The following is a 21,110-nucleotide window of genomic DNA, read 5'->3' as shown; positions in this document are numbered from 1 at the left end:
AGCTTTGTGACTTGCGATCAGAATCTGATCCAATACCACCTTAGACCTTATACTCTCACCACGACACAGGAGAGCCCATTCAGACTCTGTAGACTTTTCGGGACCTTAAGAGTGCCTGTCCGTGGAGCCACAAACTTGAACTCGACTGGCAAGCCTTGCTGAGCCACACATTCACACACACGCATGCACACACGCACCAGAATCTACTACATTCCCTCCTGCAAAATTTTCTACCTGTGAGACCTATTAAGGCCTCCAAGGATTGATCAGGTCCCCCTTCCACCCTTCTGGCTGGGCCTGACTTCTTTGGGGCCCCAGCCTCACCGGTTCCAATGTGGGGTCCAGGTCCTCACCTACTAGGTCTCTTTGAGTCCAGCAGGGTACAACAGAGTGGGGCCCGCCCACGACAACTGAGAAGGAGACTGCCGAAATTCAGGCAGGACACACCTTCTCCCTTGCGATCTCTCGCCCCATGACCCCCTGGCCATTCTCTGAAACCCGTGGCAACAATGGGCTAGCGCGGTTGGGTTTCCCTGTCAGGGAACCAAGTATGTTATGGAACCAGGCTGGAACGCTGGCGGAAAAACCAAGCAGCACTCAGAGATCTTGGTGCATTGGAGATTTATTTAACACTGGTGGGCTCAGAGGAGACTGTTTCTCCAAAGGTCTGAGCGCCAAATGCAAGTGGGGAGGATAATTTATAGTCGTCAGCTTCCATATCTGTGGGGGTTTTCCCACACACAGCAAACAAAGGAAGAAGAACCCGGAAGAGGGGTCTCTAAGCTAGAGACCAGACTCTGTTTTAGCCCTGTTGGCCATCTTTGGCGCACTTTATTCACTTCTCCAACACTGGGTTCCAGTCCAGAGTTGTAGCAGGGAAGGGGGTAACTCTGGGGCTGAATATTGATCCTCTCACATAAGATGGAAGGTAGAATCCAGGAATGGCGGGTATATCGGAAGTTGGACTTATATAGTTCATCCACTTGCTAGTTTTTTGTTTTGTTTTGTTTTTAACCGAAGGGGCTGTTAGCTTTCATGCTTCAGCTTCTCTTTCCTTGAATACATCTTGAAGGACTCTAGAGGCAAACAACCTGGTTTGCATACCAGCTCTGAACCTTGTAGTTGTGTGATTTCGGGCAATGCTGAGCTTCAGATTGCTCATCTGTAAAATGGGGATAAAAATGAAATTGCTGTGAGGAATAAAAGAAATAAAGCAAATAAAGTACTTAGTCTTTGGTACACATCAAGAGCCTAGTAAGTGTTATTTTTTATAAATCAGGGTGTGGGAGCGAATTTGGGGTAAGGGGGAAATAGCCAGGGACCTAGAAGTGTAAATGTTTGGTAACCTTCTGGCCCCCAGGCACTCTGAAGAGCAAAGAACAAGAAAGAAGCTGGAAGGAGAGGAGACCCAAAGCCCTCCTTTTAACAAATGAATGGCTTGTTCAAAGCAGAGGTCAGAGGTCAAAGACTGGAGGCCCACACTCTCCTCCCCTCCTCAGTCCTTCCCAGATGAAGGAACCAACATGAGTTCCCTCTTTGTGAGTCAGAAACTGCACCAGGTGGAGTTGCCCCACAAAGAAAACTTTTATTTGCAGGAAATAAGGAGATCATGGGGAATAGCTTCCAAAGTCATGACTCCCTCAGAAAGAGTAGATTGATTCCTTTTCTTTAGGGTTAGGATAAATATTTAGATAGGGAAGCCTTGTTATCCTATGTAGAGATGGGAGTAAGGTCACACATGCGCAGGGAGGAAACATGCCTACACATACAATGTATGCTATGTAAATGAGGCTGAGCCTCCTTCATGGGCAGAGATTTTACTATTATAATAAGGCAAAGGTAATTGTAGGTCATTCCAGGGGTCACTTCACCCATCTGTACAGACAGGTTTAACTCAAAGGGTCCGAGTGGTCTGAGCCTGAGGGAGGTCCTATCAGGGCAATCGCCTTCATCTGGGGAGTTTTAAGTTTCATTTCCTGAGTTTCATTTTAGGTTTCATTTGTCTGAGTCAAGAGGAAAGCCAAAAAGAAGAGCCTAGGGGAAAATGTAAGACGAAGGTTAGTGAATACAAGCAGGTGGGCAGTAAAGGCCAGGTCTTGGGGTCCAGCTGGTGACAATATGGCATACTCAGTAATATAAACCCCCAAATTATTTGCTAGCATTTACAAGTTCTGAGTATTTCTACCTACCCAGTGTAATAGAATAGTGCCCCCCAGTAAAGATGCATGTGTCCTAATCCCTGGGATCTGGGAATATGTTACCTTGCCTGGCAAAAGGATGTTGCAGATATGATTAAGGATCTCAAGATGGGGAGATTATCCTGGATTGTTTGGGTGGGCCCAGTGTAATCACAGCGTCCTTATCAGACAGAGAAGATGTTATGCTACTGACTGAAGATGGAGGAATGGTGCCTGGCACCAGGGAGTTGGGGCAGCCTCTGGAAGCTAGCACAGGTTGTTCCCTAAAGCCTCCAGAAGTAACAGCACTGTGGACCCATTTTAAACTTCTGACCCCCAGAATTGTAAAATAATAAATTTGTGTTGCTTTAAACTACTAAACTTTTGGTAATTTGTTACAGTGGCAATAAGAAACTAACACACACACATGCACACACACAAACTGAAGATCTAACCACCACATTAGTCCCAGATCCTCACATAGAAAAACAGTGAGGTAAGGACTTGCTTGCTGATCAGGGTTCTTCCTTACCCTATCTGCTTCACTGAATTATATTGCCTCCTATCCTCCTATCTGCTGAGGTCTCTGAGTGTGTTTATATGAATGATACTCCAAGAGCCCCTAATTACAATAATATTAACTCAGGTTTATATAATTCCATGAACAAACCTGATCTGTTGCCAAGAGTAGTAGGATGTCAAAACACAAGGGACTCTCCCCATCCCTAGTCTTTTGAGATGTCTTGTTCCTATAGTCTGGATGTTTCCATCTGGGAAATGGGTGTGTATGTGTGGAGCCTGGGAGGGGAGTGTGTTCTAAGAAGACTGTGCTTGGGTGCTCCAAAGATCGTCCTCAGAACACAGGTATAACCCAGCCATTCTGCCTATGATCCTGGATAATGTGCAGAGCCAGTGAGCCGCCTGTGGCCTGCCTCAGGAGACATGCCTCCTCAGCCACTTTCATCTCACCTTGTGCCTAAATGGAAAGGCAATCAGCCTCCTGCTGAAGGGCCCCCACGTCTGTCTCCTGTTTCCATGCCATTACCCCGGGAGATGCCTGGCTTCCCATTTCCAGTTGCAGTTACTGTGACAGTTTCAGCCTCTCCCCTCAGCCCACGTCCCTCACTTGAGCAGCGAGATGTGAAGACTGACAGCCACTTGAGAACTGCACAGACTGTCCCCAATTTAAGCCATTTAAAATACATTTCTGTTCCATAAAATCTGTTTCCGTAATCCTGTGTCCCTACCTCTTTGAAAGATGGTAACCCTAGGGAGGAGAAGAAATTAGCCAGGGAGGAGAAGTTCAGACGTGCTAATATTTTAATCGCTCGTTCCTTTAACACATTAGTCACATTCATTAAGTATGATTAATTTGCAGGCTTTGTTGAAAACCATATCAGTTTCCTATCAGCCACACATCCATCTTTTGCCAAGCAAGCTGCTGCAGTAATACCAAAAACTACTCCCTTCTTTTTTATACCTTCATTGTATTATGTACCCCCTGAAAAATTTATTGAGTTAATTAAACTCATGTATATAGAATGCTTGCTAAGAACCCAGGCTCCTGAGTGAGGCTGACAAGGCTTGATCCCAACTCCACTTCCTGCCTGAGTCCCTTGGGGAAGTAGCTGAATCTGTCTGAGTCTACTTCCTCATCTGAGAGTGGATGAGGATAGTTATCTCAGAGTTTTGTTGTCAAGATACAATAAAGGTTGGGAACTGCTCAATAAGTTAATATTATTGTAATTAGGGGCTCTTGGAGTATCATTCATTTAAAAGATTTTTACCCAGTGACTTCTATGTGCCAGGCAATGATGTGTGACCACTGCTAGCAATACAGCAGTGAACAAAATAAATAAAAGTGGCCTTTAGGACCTTACATTCTAGGTGCGGGGAGATTAGACAACAAATGTATATACCAGATGGCGATGTGTTCTATGAAGGAGAAGGAGCAGGATGAGGGGAAGAGAGGACTGAGATGATGGGAGATGGCTGAAGGGATCTGAAATCACCTAGTTCAACCTATGTACCTCAGAAAAAATGTGATTAACGTATCCATCCACTGAATGAATGTTGAGAAGCTATTAGATACTAACACTGTAGCTAAAGCTGGGGACTCAGGCACTGACCTGGAAAGGCTCATGGTTTCAGGGGGAAACAGCCATGCTGTGTGCCCAGTTGCATCACACACAACGAGAAAACACCACCAGATGTAGGGAGTAAGGCCAAGGAACAAAGCCTCCATGGCAGAGCATGATGAAACAGGAGGGCCCAAAGGATGCTGCCTGGGAAGGGGAGATGTGACTGGAGCCATGAAGATGCAGGAGGAGGAGGTAGGTAGAAAATCAAGTATAGCAGGTGTTGCAAGGTCCTGTCTGTATCCCTTCCCTGGACCTCCAGATGCCAGCCTCTGAATCTCTCTGCCTGAAAACTCTCCCTTGCCCAGCCCATCCCATCCCCAGGAGCCCTCCAACACTGGCTGGCAGCTTCTTCACTGGCTTCCTTTGAATGGGTAACTCTGACTGTGTTCTACACTGTCCCCCAGGGGTTCCATGTAGGATTCGGCCCCAGTTGCCCATGGTGGTAACTGGCTTGATAATGCTACTGGCTGTCTTCCCTTCCTTGTCTCACTTCCTCCCTTCTTTAATGGTGTTCTCTCCACCTCCCAGATAAACATCATGCTCTCAAATTGTCTCAGGGTCAGCTTCCGGGAGAAGGGGAGCAGGCAGAGGGAACCTCACATCCCCAGAGGCCTGAAGGCAGCGGTAGAGGGGAATAGTTTCCAGTGGGCAGAATAGAAGCTATGTGGGAGAGAAGAGGCTCCTGGAGGTCTCCACCTCTGGGTCTTTTATTTGTTTTCTATTGTGTAGCAAATATCACAAACATAGCCATTCAAAATAATGTCCATTTGTTATCTCAGTTTCTGTGGGTCAGTAGTCCAGCATGGCTCATTTGGGTCCTCTTCTCAGTCTCTCCTGGCTGTATTCAAGGGGTCAGCCAAGGCTGTGTGATCTCACCTGAGGCTCAGAGTCCTTTTCCAAGCTCACTTGTACTGTCAGAACCTAGTTCCTTGTGGTTGGACTGAGGCTGTCAGCACCTACCTAGAAGCCACAACAGTTCCCTGCCTCATAGCCCTCTCCACAACATGGCAACTGTCCTTCAAGACTAGCAGGAGAATCTCTGTCTTTGGATCTCTCTGACCTCTTCCATTCCCAACCTCTAGACCCTCTTTGACAAGGGCTCACCTGATTAGGTAAGGCCCGCCCACCATCAAGGTAAACAGAGCATATAGGGGGTGTGAATCTTGGGGTCATCTTAGAGTTCTGCCTACTACAGCATCCCATCATGAAGAGCCATGCACACAGCATGCAGCAGCATGGGATGATGCTGTCTCATTTCTCACCAGCTCGCCTTGAGCTCCACAATGACTCCACAATGACTCCACAAGAACTCAATATGAAAGTTTTCACATGAACTCCCATGTGAAAATGTGTTCTCACATGGGAGCATTTGGCACATGGTCCACTGTGTCTTCCACGTGTCGTGTGTCATGTGTCACATTAAGGCTTTCTTCCCACTCCCTGCAGAGTGGGAAGAACCTTGGGAGAGATGGTTTTAGGATAAACTCTTTTCAGGGAGAATTAACACATTTTCTGGAGGGAAGAGTAGTGGGGCATAAGTGAACAGATAAGCTGAAAAACCTTGGGCAGCCTGTAGAGGACAAAGAAGGTATTAATGTAGAGTGTCTCCCTCCTCCATAGTGTCTCCTCCCTCTGCCCCAGGTTATCAGAGTTCTGTACCTTCTATCATCTTGTTTCCAAGCATGAAGTTCTGGACCCACTCAGCTTGGACTCAACTCAAAACCTCTGTGGAAACTTTGCCCATTACTCAGGAGAAGCTGAGATTCAGACTACTGCCTGGGTCCTATGTTTGCAGAAGAAGGCCCAGGAGAAGCCCCTTCATCTTGGGCCCTGAGACTCCAAGACATTCCTGAGACCTTGAATGTGAAGCAGGAAGGAGGCTCAGGCCCACCCAGAGCTCCTGCAGGATCTGCACGACACAATTACAAGGTCATTATTTCCCTTTTACAATGATGCTCAGAAAACATTGAGGAAGTTAAATCAAACCACCAGTTATCCAGAATTGCCACTGGAATAATAAATTCACATGTTAAATAAGAAATTTTACTTGCACTTATTTCAGAATTGATGGACATAGGAAGTGTGAAGTGCTTGGTATTTAATTTTTATTTCAAGGTAATCATGAAGGCAGTACCCATTTGTATGTCCAAAAGCCCTTTCATCCCTAAATCTTGAGACCAGTTTCCCAAGCATACCAGGAATAAATTAAGTTGTAAAACCTCCATGAAAAAGATTAAAGTTAAAACATAATTTTGAAGAACACTTGAGTTTGTCCATTTACCTGTATTGTAAGTACCCTTGCCTATTTTTCTTATAACTCTTTTTCACAAAATAAGGGATTTTGTGTGACACACACAGCAAAATGAAATGGTAAGCCTCCAACATCTTAAGAAAAGCCCAAATAGAATTAAACCCGCCTTCTGTGTCTAGGTGATGGTAATTAAACCGGATCTCCCATAACTAGGTGTGCTGATTAATAAATTATTTGATTACCAAGTATACCTACAATCAATACAATTGCCTACAAGCTCTGAATTAGAAATTGTGCAATAAAATGTAACTGAAAGGTATTAAGAATTGGTAGTTTTAATTACATGGAATGATTAATTGACCATTTGGGTGGTATTGATCTACAACTTATTTAATTCTTTGCAATTTGATTTGTCAAATTTGAATCCAAATAACTGATGATTTGTCCTGTTAATGTAGAGCTGGAAGGGATAGGGAAAATGAAAGATGAAAGGCTAGAACCATGGACCTGGTGGCTCTGCACAAAGGCCTGAGTTACTCCAATCCCCTGGCTTGGCCTTTGTGGGTGCTCACGTGCAGCACCAGTGTCCTCTCACACATCCCCTCTGGGTCTAGGTCCAGTGCAAGCTCTATGTCTGGGGAAGCCCTGGAAGGGTTAGGCAGACCTGGGTCAATGCCCAGCCTCCACTTCTCATTCCATATCTCCTTGTCCCAGCTTTCTCATGGTAAAATGGAGATTATAAGAGAGTGTATATCACAGGAAGGGAGGACAAGGGCTCACTAGGCAGTCAGCAGTGCAGATTGTATGCTGATTAGTATTTTAGCACTATGATTCTCACCAATCTCCCTCTTCTGAACTGCTGTAGGATGTATTGTTGATACTCTCATTAGGTTCCAAGGCACCACCCTATATTCTGTCTCCACTAAATAAACTCCTTAGGGTGGGGATTGAGTCTTGTACTAGAGTTTCCCCCACTGAAGTATTGCTCTGTCCACAGCTGCAGCAGAATGACTGAATTCCTTCTATTCAACCTATAATGGCATGTTATACACACAGATGGAGCCCAAGAAATATGTGCTGGTTGAAGCAAAGTTAGCAAATGCTTATGTGGGCTCTTGTGCTCCAGAGATAGAGAAGTACAGACAGTGATTACCCTGACTGGAGACAGAGCCTGATACTTGGGGGAGGAAGGAACCCTGAGGTGCTTGGGGTAGGTGGGGCAGGGAAGGAAAGGAAGGCAAGAAAGATCAGGTGGGTGCATGAGAGAAGGCAAGCCTGAGGACAATGCCGCTAATCAGGATGGAGCAAACATGGGTGGCAGCCAAGCACTGGGCAGATGCCTCTGTGGAAGGAGTCACTGGTTCCCCCATCAGCTCCTGCAGTGAGAGGTGTCCCCCTGGCTTGGCCTGGAAGAGATGGGAACACTTGGTAGACCTCTTCCCAGGAACAGGATGTGAACATCTGAAAGTTCTGAAGGTCAAGTCTCACCTTCCCTCTGTCTACCCCGTCCCCAGCTGAGGCTCACCACCTCCTTTCCCTGTAACTTTGTCTCATGGTGAGGCCAAATACCCTGCCAGACACTAGTGACTTCCCAGCATTTCTGTGGAAATAAAATCTAGATCATAAAAGAACCCGGCCTGTCTTGCTGGTGACAACTAAAGACAGTGGCCACACGAGCTCTGACCTTTGGTCAAGATAGATGGAGCTGGAGACAGCAGATATGGCCTGGGGCTCTGCCCACCAGGGGAGTGAGGAAAGCTCTCTTGCTCTTCTGGGAGGCCTGACCAAGTACCCTCACATCTTCTAGGAACAGGGCTCTGCAATTGCATGCACAACCCAAAGACTGACCCATCCACACCAGTTATAGGTATGTGTCCAAAATAAACCATGAGACAAGTGCTTGAAGATGAATGTGCACAGATGTTCACTGCAGAATTGGGTAAATCAGGGCATGCTCATAAAATGGCTTTGCCTCACTTCAAGTTACATTGTAGGTCTATGTTAATGATGGTAAATGACATTCAATGTGTTAAGTGAAAAAAGCAGCTTATAAATCAGATGTATGTGATCATGTTTTTGTTAAATGTATTTGTGTGTGTCCGTAAATACCTATTTTGCAAACAATAAAGTTCTAGTGAGATGAACTTCACATTTTTTACAATTAAAATATAAATTAAGAAAACTATCTTCATTTGAAAAGTGGTAAAAAGCAAATCTATTTCAACTGAATGAAGAAGACCAGACAGGAAGGAATCCTATGGATAAGGGCCGAGGCTTCCAAGGGAGGGGACCTAAAATTCTAGCCAGCCTCCTTCACTTGCCCTTCGAGGCCCTGCCCCTTTGAGACCACTGCCTCACCTGCTCTGAGTGTTCCAGTTTTCCTGGGCACCTTGCTGTCATCTGACATGCCAAACTCACTTCAGCTACAGGGCCTTTGCACCAGCTGTCCCTCTGCCTAGACATGCCACTCCCCTGGTCTTCAAACAGCTTGAGCCCTTTTGCCATATTCTCAAGTTAAATGCCACTTCCCCATGAAGCCTACAATTACTACCCAGTTTAAACTGGTCTCACCCACAACACCTGTCACTCTCAATCAGGCATCTTTTTCATTTCTTTTTTTTTTTTTTTTAATTTTTTTTTCAACGTTTTTTATTTATTTTTGGGACAGAGAGAGACAGAGCATGAACGGGGGAGGGGCAGAGAGAGAGGGAGACACAGAATCGGAAACAGGCTCCAGGCTCCGAGCCATCAGCCCAGAGCCTGACGCGGGGCTCGAACTCACGGACCGCGAGATCGTGACCTGGCTGAAGTCGGACGCTTAACCGACTGCGCCACCCAGGCGCCCCATCTTTTTCATTTCTTTGTTGTACTCAACACCACCTGAAATGATGAGGCTTATTTCTTTGCCTAATCATTTATAGTCTGTTTTATTTACTACTGTAGATAGCTAAGGGTATCTCCTGCCGCCAGATTAGGACCTCTGAGGAACCAAAACATGGACTCCACCATGAAATCTAACATAAAACAATACTACATTTTTAAAAATTTATTTATTTAAATTAGTTAACATATAACGAGTATTGGTTTCAGAAGTAGAACCCAGTGATTCATCACTTATATACGACACCCAGTGCTCATCCCAGCGAGTGCCCTCCTTAATGCCCATCACCCATTTAGCCCATCCCTCCACCTGTCTCCCCTCTAGCAACCCTCAGTTTGTTCTCTGTATTTGAGTCTCTTATGGTTTGCTCCCATCTCTGTTTTTATCTTATCTTTCCTTTCTTTCCCTTATGTTCAGCTGTTGTGTTTCTTAAATTCCACATATGAGTGAAATCATATGATATTTGTCTTTCTCTGACTGACTAATTTCACATAGTATAATACACTATAACTGCATCCACATTGCTGCAAATGGCAAGATTTCATTCTTTTTGATCACTGAGTAGTATTCCATTGTAATATGTATACATTATACACACACACACACACACACACACACACACACACACACCATGTCTTCTTTATCCCTTCATCAGTTAATTGATGAACATTTGGACTCTCTCTGTACTTTGGCTATTGTTGATAGTGCTGCTATAAACATTGGGGTGCATGTGCCCCTTCAAATCAGCATTTTTGTATACTTTGGATAAATACCTAGCAGTGCAATTTCTGGGTCATAGGGTAGTTCTATTTTTAAATTTTTAAGGAATCTCCATACTGTTTTCCAGACAGGCTGCACCAGTTTGCATTCCCACCAACAGTGCAAGAGTTCCCTTTTTCTGCATCCTCACCAACATCTGTTGTTTCCTGAGTTGTTCATTTTAGCCATTCTGATAGATGTGAGGTGGTATCTCATTGTGGTTTTGATCTGTATTTCCCTGATGATGAGTAATGTTGAGCATCTCTTCATATGTCTCTTGGCCATCTGAATGTCTTCTTTGGAAAAGTGTCTATTCATGCCTTCTGCCCATTTCATCACTAGATTATTTTGGGGGTGTTAAGTTTGATAGTTTCTTTATAGATTTTAGATACTAACCCTTTATTTGATATGTAATTTGCAAATATCTTCTCTCATTCTGTTGGCTGCCTTTTAGTTTTGTTGATTGTTTCCTTCACTGTGCAGAAGCTTTTTTATCTTGATGAGGTCCCAATAGTTCATGTTTGCTTTTATTTCCCTTGCCTCTGGAGATATGTCTAGTAAGAAATTGCTGTGGCCTAGGTGAAAGAGGTTGTTGCCTGTTTTCTTCTGTAGGATTTTGATGGTTTCCTATCTCATATTTAGGTCTTTCATCCATTTTGAATTTATTTTTGTGTATTGTGTAATAAAGTGGTCCAGTTTCAGTCTTCTGCACGTCACTGTCTAGTTTTCCCAGCATCATTTGCTGAAAAGACTATTTTGTTTTCCATTGGATACTGTTTCCTGCTTTGTCAAAGATCAGTTGGCCATACATTTGCGGGTCAATTCTGGCTTCTCTATTCTATTCCTGATCTATGTGTCTGTTTTTTGTGCCAATACTATACTGTCTTGATGATTAGAGCTTCGTAATACAGCTTAACCATTCTATGTTGATGGATTGGAAGAAAAAATATTGTTAAAATGTCTATACTACGCAGACTAATCTACACTTTCAATGCAATCCCTATCAAAATAACACAGCATTCTTCACATAACTAGAACAAACAAGCCTAAAATGCTATGAAACCAGGAAAGACCTCAAATAGCCAAAGTGATGTTGAAAAAGAAAACCAAAGCTGGAGCATCACAATTCTGGACTCTGAGCTGTTAAACAATACTACATTTTAATGTAAGGAACTCCGGTGGTTTCTTAATTTTCTCATATCTTCTCTGCTCACCACTGTGACCCACAACACCTGGCTGGTCACACTGTGTATGTTCAGTGAATGCACTTTGGTGAATGAATAGGCAAATGAATACATATCTACCAAGGCGTAGGGAAGGAAAGGGAAGGCAGAAGAGGGTACCTCTAAGAGGAAAGGGTCTCGGGCGCCTGGGTGGCGCAGTCGGTTAAGCGCCCGACTTCAGCCAGGTCACGATCTCGCGGTCCGTGAGTTCGAGCCCCGCGTCAGGCTCTGGGCTGATGGCTCGGAGCCTGGAGCCTGTTTCCGATTCTGTGTCTCCCTCTCTCTCTGCCCCTCCCCCGTTCATGCTCTGTCTCTCTCTGTCCCAAAAAATGAATAAAAAACGTTGAAAAAAAAAAGAAAAAAAAATTTAAAAAAAAAAAAGAGGAAAGGGTCTCTGGACAGGTAGAAACAATAGCAGGTGTGTGGTTGGTGAGAAGAAACACCCAGCCCTCAGCCAGACTGAGAGTCACCTCCAGGTGGACTCCTAGAGCAATCAGGTCAGATAGCTACCATCCCTGGCAATGGCCTGGTTCACCCAGGCACTAAAGCCATTTTCTATATGTGGGGAAATCTTAAGTTGTTAACTTAAGTTGTTAACTTAAGCTGTTAAAATAGTAAAGCTATTTTTAAAAATGGAGAAGAAAAAGTAATATTTTCCCAGCTGATACCATAACACTAACTTAGAACACAGTGAATTTATTTTTATGACCAAGTTATAAATTGTGGAAAATAAGAGTTTCAAATGGAAATGTTGACATCATGATCTTATCTATAGCAGCATGAATAACCAACCATAACCATTATTAGTTTGTCTTCTATTAATCTTAGCTTTTTTGAAATTTCAACTTGTTCAACATGTTCATCTGTAAACGTGAGTTAAGAAGTAATTTGCATGAACACAAATAATGTAGTATCAATTCAGTGGCATTATGAATTAATTAGCTGCAGCCCACCACAATGAAACTCAACTGTGCTTTCCATTTCTTTTATTTATAGCTCATTCTTGCTATGTTACACCTTTTCAGATATTAAGTGTTGAACATGCTTGCTCTTAAAAAGGTTAATTATCCAAGACAGGTTTATGGTACCTTATCTAAAGGTCACATATTCTACTTCTTTGGCACCTGGGATTTATATGTGTATAAACAGTAGAAAGTTAATCAGTCCAATTTCCCTCCCTTCTACATCCCAGCAGTTACTCTTCTCCTCTTGAGTTCTGCCAGTATCAGGTGGGTCTCTGTTAGCAGCTCTTTGTTTCTGACTATGGCAAATTACTGTTCAGAGCTTGAAATACCAACTCTCATTGCCTTGACTGTGAGTTAGTGTAGAATGATCCAGGTAAGCAAGGCAGGACAAATCCAGCCCAAAGCTGACACATCTGGAGCAGAGCATGGGTTCTGGGTTTCTTTGGTCCAGAAGAAGTTGAAAAATGGAACTGTTGGCCAATATTTAAAAATTTGGAGGTTTCACACACACACACACACACACACACACACACCCCAGATATCTGGTTTATCTTGAGAAATCATAAAGTCAAACAGCATAGCCACATTCCAGGCTGGCAATAACAAGAAGTTATGTGGAGGCCCTCCCTGCTTGCACAGGGCCTGCATGCTAGGGCTTTTCTATAACCCCTACCAGTTCCTGCTGTCCTCTAGAAACAGAGGTTGAATGCATAGATCACCTTATACCAGATCTATTTGAAACTCCATGGCACATGCAACTGGGATATATTTTTTTTTTTAATTTTTTTTTTCACATTTTTTTTTAATTTATTTTTGGGACAGAGAGAGACAGAGCATGAACGGGGGAGGGGCAGAGAGAGAGGGAAACACAGAATCGGAAACAGGCTCCAGGCTCCGAGCCATCAGCCCAGAGCCTGACGCGGGGCTCGAACTCACGGACCGCGAGATCGTGACCTGGCTGAAGTCGGACGCTTAACCGACTGCGCCACCCAGGCGCCCCAACAACTGGGATATTTTATGAGAAAGCAGAGCCTCATCTGTACCTCCATGGAGCCAGAAAGTGAATCTAAGCACAGTGAAGTCAAGGGAGGCAGACCTCCAATGAGTAATCCAATCACCCAGACAATGCACAAGTAAACAATAAGGAAAAGGGGCACTTTAGAGCATGGTAGGTGCTACTGGAAATTAAACAGGGAAATGAGATGTGGAAGGCCTGGTGGTGGGAGTGAGGTCTGCTTTCACTGAATGATCAGTGAGGGTTTCTCTGTGATGGCATGTGAGCTGAGACCAGATGAGGTGGCACAGGAAGAGCTGGGGTAGATATTCAAGATATATTCAAAAGCCTTGAAATGGTCATAAAGTTAGCTCTGTTAGAAAGCCAGGGTGATGGGCTTTCAGGAACTAGCACAAGAAAAGAACAGAATAGTGAGCAGGGGACTGAATAGTCAGGCAGGGCATTGTCAACCTAAATTTCCCCAAGAGCAGAGTCTAAACAGAGATTCATGTGCAGGTACTTGATTTGGGAATATGATCCCAAAGGAGCTGGAAATAGGGAGAAGGAAGTGAAACATGGAAGGAAAAAAAGTCAGTACAAGGATACATTATTGAGTTGGTCTATTGTGGGGATAAGAAACCTTTTCAAGTGTGCCTCAGAACTGTCAATGAAGAAGATAAAAGAGCAAAACAGTTACTCATTGGCTTCCATCCCCCATAGGCCAGGTGTGGTCCTACAAGCATTAACTTCTCAGAGCTTCTGGGCTTAATATGCATAATTGTCAAGCATATTCCGGGGTGTCTATCATGTCAGAGCTAGAGAGATCCTGGGGCAGAAACAAGAGATATAGCTAGGTGACATGCTGTCAGAATGCATCCACGCAATGCTGGCCAGAGCCAATATGAAACTTCTGTATCAGAGCTGCAACAAAAGGTGGGCTGCAAGGATGTGAAACAGTGACAAAAGAGACCCAATATGGTAACACACAATGGAGACCCCTTCATCTCCCCAACACCAAATCCAAAAACCTCCTTTATCTGTACTCATACTCTGCCTTCTCTCCTGTTAATAAAGTTGATGTATCCCTGTGCCTTCAAAGGGTCCTATTCCCTTTTACCTCCACTTTCCTACATCATCAGATTCTCCCTCTACCTTTGGCCATAATACCCCTATACAAACATGCTCTAACTGCCATCTTTTTAAAAACTCCCTTGAGAATAACCTATGGAAAATGGACAAATTCTTAGAAACATACAACTTACTAAGTCTGAATCATGAAGAAATAGAAAATCTGAACTGACCAACAATGAGTAAAGAGATTGAATCAGTAATCAAAAACTTCCCAACACAGAAAGCCCAGGACAAGATTTCACTGGAGAATTGTACCAAACATTTAAAGAATAACTAATGTCTATCCTTCTCAAACTCTTCAAAAAACATTGAAGAGAAAGAAACACTCTCAAACTCATTTTATAAGGCCAACATTACCCTATACCAAAGCCAGGTAAGAACGCGACAAGAAAAGAAAACTACAGATCAATACCCCTGATAAATATAGATAAAAAATTTTTCAAGAAATACCAGCAAACGGAATTCAACAGCACATTAAAAGTATCATACACCATGGAATCTATCCCTGAGATGCAAGGATAGTTGAACATGTGGAAACCAATAAATGTAATATACCTTATTAATATACTAAAAGATAAAAATTCATATGATCATCCCAATAAATGAACAAAAAGCATTTGACAAAATCCAAGATCCTTTCATGATAAAAACTCTCAAAAATTATTATTAGAAGATATATAAAAGCAGGGCGCCTGGGTGGCTCAGTCAGTTAAGCATCCGACTTCGGCTCAGGTCATGATTTCATGGTTCGTGAGTTCAAGCCCCGCGTCAGGCTCTGTGCTGATGGCTCAGAGCCTGGAGCCTGTTTCGGATTCTGTGTCTCCCTCTCTCTCTGACCCTCCCTCATTCATGCTCTGTCTCTCTCTGTCTCAAAAATAAATAAACATTAAAAAAAAAGAAGGTATATAAAAGGAATATACGACAACATAATAAAGGCCATATATGACAAGTACATATGTAACATCCTCCCTAATTGTGGAAACACTTTTCCAAGATCAGGAATGAGACAAGGAAGCCCCACTCATTACTCCAGTTCAGCACAGTCCTGGAAGTCCTAGCCAGAGCAATTATGCAAGAAAAGAAATTAAAAATCATCCAAACTGTAAAGAAACGAGTAAAATTGCATGTTTGTAGTTAAGATCTTATATAAAGATTTCACCAAAAAATTGTTAGAACTAATCAACAAATTGGGTAAAGTTGTAGGATACCAAATCAACATACAAAAATCAGTCCTGTTTCTATGCACTAGCAATGAACTATCTGAAAAAATAATAAAATAAAGACAATAATTTAATTAACAATAGCATAAAAAAAGAAAATACTCAGGTATAAATCTAACCAAGGAAGTGAAAGTTCTTTACACTGAAAAATACATGACTTTGATGAAAGAAATTGAAGAAGACACAAATAAATGCAAAGATATCCAGTGTTCATGGATCAGAAATATTAACAATATTAATATTTCTGTATTACCCAAAGTAATCTATAGATTCAATGTAATCTCTATCAAAATTCCAATGGCATTTTTCACAGATATAGAAAATTCTATATGGAAGCACAGAAGATACTTAATAGCCAAAGAAATCCTCAGTAAAAAGCAAACCTGAAAGCATTATACTTCCTGATTTCAAACTATATTACAAAGCTATAGTATGATATTGGCATAAAAATTGACATATAAACTAATGGAATAGAATCCAGTGCCCAAAAATAAACCCACACATACAGCCAACTAACATCTGACAAAAAAGGCCACGAATACTCAATAGGGAAAGGCTGGTCTCTTCAAGAAATGGTTTCGAGAAAACTGTATATTCACATACACAAGAATAAAATTAGACCCTTATCTTACACCACTCACAAAATTTAACACAAAATGGATTGAGGATTTAAACACAATGTCTGAAACCATTAAACTCCTAGAAGAAAACATAGGAAAAAGCTCCTTAACAGGGATCTTGACAACAGTTTCTTGGATATGACATACAGAGCAAAGACAAAAAAAGCAAAAGCAAAAATAGATAAGTAAGATTATATCAAACTAAAGCCTTCTGCACACAAAAGAAACAATCAACAAAATGAAAATGTAACTGACCGAATGGGAGAAGATATTTGCAAACCATAAGAACTAATAAGCTATCCCAAAATATATATGGGATTCACATAGCTCAATAGCAAACAACAAACAAATAATCCAATTAAGAAATGGGCAGAGGATCTAAATAGATATTTTTTTGAGGAAGATATCCAAATGGCCAACAGGTCCATGAAAAAGTGCTCAACATTTAATCACCAGAGAAATACAAATCAAAACCACAATGAAATACCACCTCATATCCATTAGGATATCTATTATCAAAGAGATAAGAGATAACAAATGTCAGCAAGGATGTGCAGAGAAAAGAACTTTTGTACATTATTGGTGGGAAAATGAATTGGTACAGCCATTATAAAATACAGCTTGGAGGTTCCCCAAATTATAAAAATAGAACTACCATATGACCCAGCAATCTCACTTCTGGGAACATATCTGAAGGAAGGAAAATCAGTAAACTTAGAGATATCTGAACTCCTATGTTTATTGTCAAGATACAGAAACAATCTAGGTATCTGTCAATGGATGAGTGAACAAAGAAAATGGGAGCTTCCCAGGGAGTTCCCTCTCCCTTCCCCTTATACTCTCAAGAGCGAGCTTGGCTATCCATGCCCACAGGCAATGACCTCCATGAATGGGCACAACTTGTCAGAGTCAATACCTGAAATCAGTAACTGGGTTCCTTGTAGTTTATGTCAGCTCTTCCTCCTTCATTTTTGAATAACTTCATATTTAATATAAATGGGAAATTCACAGTCTTTACAATTTGAAAAGCCATAGATGACACCAAACTTCAATTTGTTCATGATATCCCTAGCCTGGGCTAGGCAGCCAAATCTGTATCTGATCCCCTAGTGTGTGGAAGGTGTTGAGAAAGGGCCTTTGGCAGATGGTCAGTGAAAATGGAGTGAGATCAAGTAACAAGGTGGAGATGAAGGGCTAGAATAAGACATTAACCTAATAACACACCAGAGATAATGTGGTCTAAGGGCACTCAGTAAGGGAGAAGGCAACAAGATCAGCAGTGCTTAGAGTACCCTACTCACCATATCACAGATGTCCAACTGTGTGTAGCTCCTTGTTGTTGTCTGCCCCCCACCAGAAGGTAAGCTCTCCAAACATAGATCCCATTTGTCTTGTTCTCTGTTGAACCTTAAGCCTGGCATGTAACAGATAGATGCTTGTCTAATGAACGAGTGGAGGTGAAAACAACAAATGAGGGAAGTCACTTAAGGGATACTGTAGCTATCTGTGCATTGTGGGCACTGAAACTGCCTGTATGCCTGTCAGTCCCTCATCACATCCTCAGAATGTGAGGCCCTCAGGCCCAGAACAGTCTGACACTTCTCTGACTCCCTAAGCTCAATGCTGGGCCTGACCTAAAGTTGGAATATGAGTGAATGAATGATCAATGGGAAGAAGCTTCAGAGGTAGAGATTCTGGCTTACTATTATTTATTATTTTAACATCATCTCTGAGTCCCTGTTTGTTCCACATTGTGACCTGGATCCTGGGCCCACAGCGATGAATACCCTCTTTGTCTAGGAAGCCCAGAGTCCAACAGGAGAGGGTGTACAACAGTGACATTGATTTCTAGTGCATGCTTCATTTTCATACCTTCATTTTCATACCTTTCATACCTTCATTCCTACCTTGGCCTCACAGCTCTGGCCAAGCCAGCTCCCTGTGCTGGTCCTCCAGGTCCTGTTGCTCTGCTCTGGCCAGCAGTCTTTGTGACTTTTTGCCCTCTGACCTCATTCTTGGCTGCTACATCACAACCCACAAGAGACCTGTGGACTTAACTTTGTTTTGTGTCTGGCCTTCTGGGTTTCAGCTTTGCACCCTTATGTTATGTGGTTACTGCTGCCTTCGTTGAGATGTGTCACTGATCAGTCACTCATGCCTTCGCTCTGGAGGTTGAGTAGAGCAGCTGAGATCAAAGCTAGGAGAACAGAGGTAAACAGAAATGGAAGAAGAGGGAGAGGAGGGGGCAAGAGTGGGCCAACAAGCATACCAACTACTAAGGCAGTGTTTTTCAAACTTTAAATGAGGATCCACTATTAGGTCATAAGTTCAGTTCTGTGTCTTTTAATCAGCATTTAAAAAAATAAAACAATAGAATAGTAAAGAAAATATGAATGGATCACCATCATAAGGATATCATTTCATGAACCTTTGTTTTAGTGTTATGTATGTGTGCACACATAAGTGCTGAGTCTCTGAGTAAAAAGTATTTTGAGATCAATAACTTTTGGGGACCCCTGCCAAAGGGTCCCCCAGCTGCCCACCTGAGGAAAGAAGACTAAATGAAGCTGATGTGATGCCTGAAAAGTAAGGCAGAGCAGAAGGGAGACCCCATGTGAATAACACCAGAGGCAAGGACACAACTGCCATAATGGCAAAAGCCGTTCATGCTTAACCAGAGAAAACATAACCAAATCAGGTCTCTTTGAGTAAGTGCCAGCAAAGTCTGTCCAGTGTGATGGAAAAGAGCTTCCATGTATGGGGTACCTACTGGGTGCCAGGCACTGTGCACCCCTACCCTTGGTGAGTTGCATTCCAAGGGAAAAGTTCATACCTGTGTTGCTTGCTCATCATAGATGCATCAGGGCTAATCATCTACATGAGTTGAGTGTTTCTGGTCCTCATGACAACATTACAAGGCAGATATTGTCATCTTTGCTTCAGAGGTGAAAAATCAGGTCAAAGAGTAGTTGAATGATTGGCTGAAGGCTACATGACTGGTCAGTGGTAAAGCCAGGATTTGAACCTAGGTGAGCCTGACACTAGGCCTGGGCCTTCTCTGCCATTACACAGCTCTCATAACACCAGAAGTGGGGGAAAGCACAGGCTCTCATACTATTTATAGGAAATAATATTTATAGAATCAATGTAAGGCGAAGGATACTGTGGACACAGCTTTGGGTTGGTTGGGAAAAGAGCAGATCAAAAACCTCCTCCTCCCAAACATTGACTACATGAGAACAGGAGTATCTGTCTTGTCTACCACTGAATCCCTGGCTTCTAAGACAGTGCCTGGTATTCAACAAGTATCTATTGAATGGATGAATGTAGAAGTAGACGAATGCATGCATGGATATATGCATGCTTGCAGAGAGGCTTATGTTGTAGACCTGGATCTACCAATAGCTTGCCAACAGGCCACATCCCAACAACTAGCTTCATTTCCACACCCATGATATTAAGGCTCAAGTCAGACTGTGCATTCTATGAGCCAACACTCTCAAATAGGTATGGCAGTTTTTTAGGAGCCATCAGGAAACTCCAGGGCAATCCTACTGGATTGGCTCATTTCTTCCCTTCATTCCCACAAAGTGGCCAGGGTAGCCCAATCAGTTTCCCTAGGAATGCATGTAAATTCATGTGACTAACCCCACACTGGGTAGTAGTTGCAGTTTTTACTCAACACTAAAAAATAAAATAAGACACAAAATCTGAGTTGAACTTGGAAAGTCTATTCGGGGTTCTTCCAGTGCAGGCAGAAAGTGTAGGGGTTAGATGTACAGGCCCAGTAGCCAAACTCCCTGGGTTTACCTCTTGACTTGCAGTGAGACTGAGCCCTTGAAACTCTGTTCTTCCACTTATATTCTCTAACACAGAAACAACACCTACCTCTCCAGGTTGCTGTGAGATGCTCTTCCTGAAGGGAGTGTCATCACTGGAGTTCAGTAATCTAACTGGGAGCAAGGACTCACCATGTCACTGGGCAGAGGTCAGTGAAACTGTCCCAATGGCAGGGGTCCTCAAGTGTAAACTCAGAACCACCCTACCAAGGGTAGGCAGGGGACATCCTCCTATTGGGCTTATAGTGTCCTGAAGTTTTTTGTGATCTGAGACCAAATGGAATCCTAGGACAGGGTGTATGTCATCCCTACTGGGTGGCCAAAGAGCCAGGTGCTGGATAATGACAATATAAAATACTGACTTCTGTGAAATATTGATTTTAAAACCAAAGAAAATAGAAAGTAAATCTGGTATGGTCTTGGAGCACAGGGTTGGGAAGTTCTCCAGCTGGGTAGTCTCTGCAGGAATTAGCTGCCTTGCCTTTCACAAGCACTCATGTGGGGTCTCTTGAAGATCTTTGCTAGGTTGAAGCCCCTGGAATTTCCCATTAAGGGAAATCTTCTTGTACAGTTTGTCTAGGAGCCTGCACACCTCACCCCTGCAGTAACCTCCCTCTTCTGTCATTATCTATCGTCCTTTTTCATCTTAGGACAACTTTTCTTCCCTACTTTTCTGAAAGATACTCTATCCTTTCTTCTATTATTGCCTCAAATCCTACTCTCTGTTTTTCCTTTCACAGTAAACCATGATGTTTTATTATCCCTAGAACCTGAATTATTAGTAATGGAAAACAAAACAAAACAAAACAGTTTCCTAGAAAGCAAGGATAGCTTACATATTATACCCTCCCAGGAGATAAGAGAACACTTTATATTACAATCACCTAGTTCAAAAGGTACTAAAAACCA

General features: G+C 42.8%; 1 long non-coding RNA gene across 1 annotated transcript in view; it reads right to left on the bottom strand.

Annotated features, from left to right (window-relative positions):
- Window positions 1-604: 604 nt before the first annotated feature.
- LOC131499275 (uncharacterized) overlaps window positions 605-21,110 on the bottom strand; it is a 99,781-nt gene continuing 79,275 nt past the window's right edge. Inside the window, exon 3 of the long non-coding RNA XR_009255787.1 lies at window positions 605-1,162. This is a non-coding gene — a long non-coding RNA (uncharacterized LOC131499275). The remainder of the gene's footprint in view (window positions 1,163-21,110) is intronic.

The sequence above is a fragment of the Neofelis nebulosa genome, chromosome 17, assembly GCF_028018385.1.
Source record: "Neofelis nebulosa isolate mNeoNeb1 chromosome 17, mNeoNeb1.pri, whole genome shotgun sequence".
Taxonomy (NCBI): domain Eukaryota; kingdom Metazoa; phylum Chordata; class Mammalia; order Carnivora; family Felidae; genus Neofelis; species Neofelis nebulosa.
The sequence above is the reverse complement of the archived record's forward strand: the minus strand, read 5'-3'. Positions and strand labels throughout refer to the sequence as shown.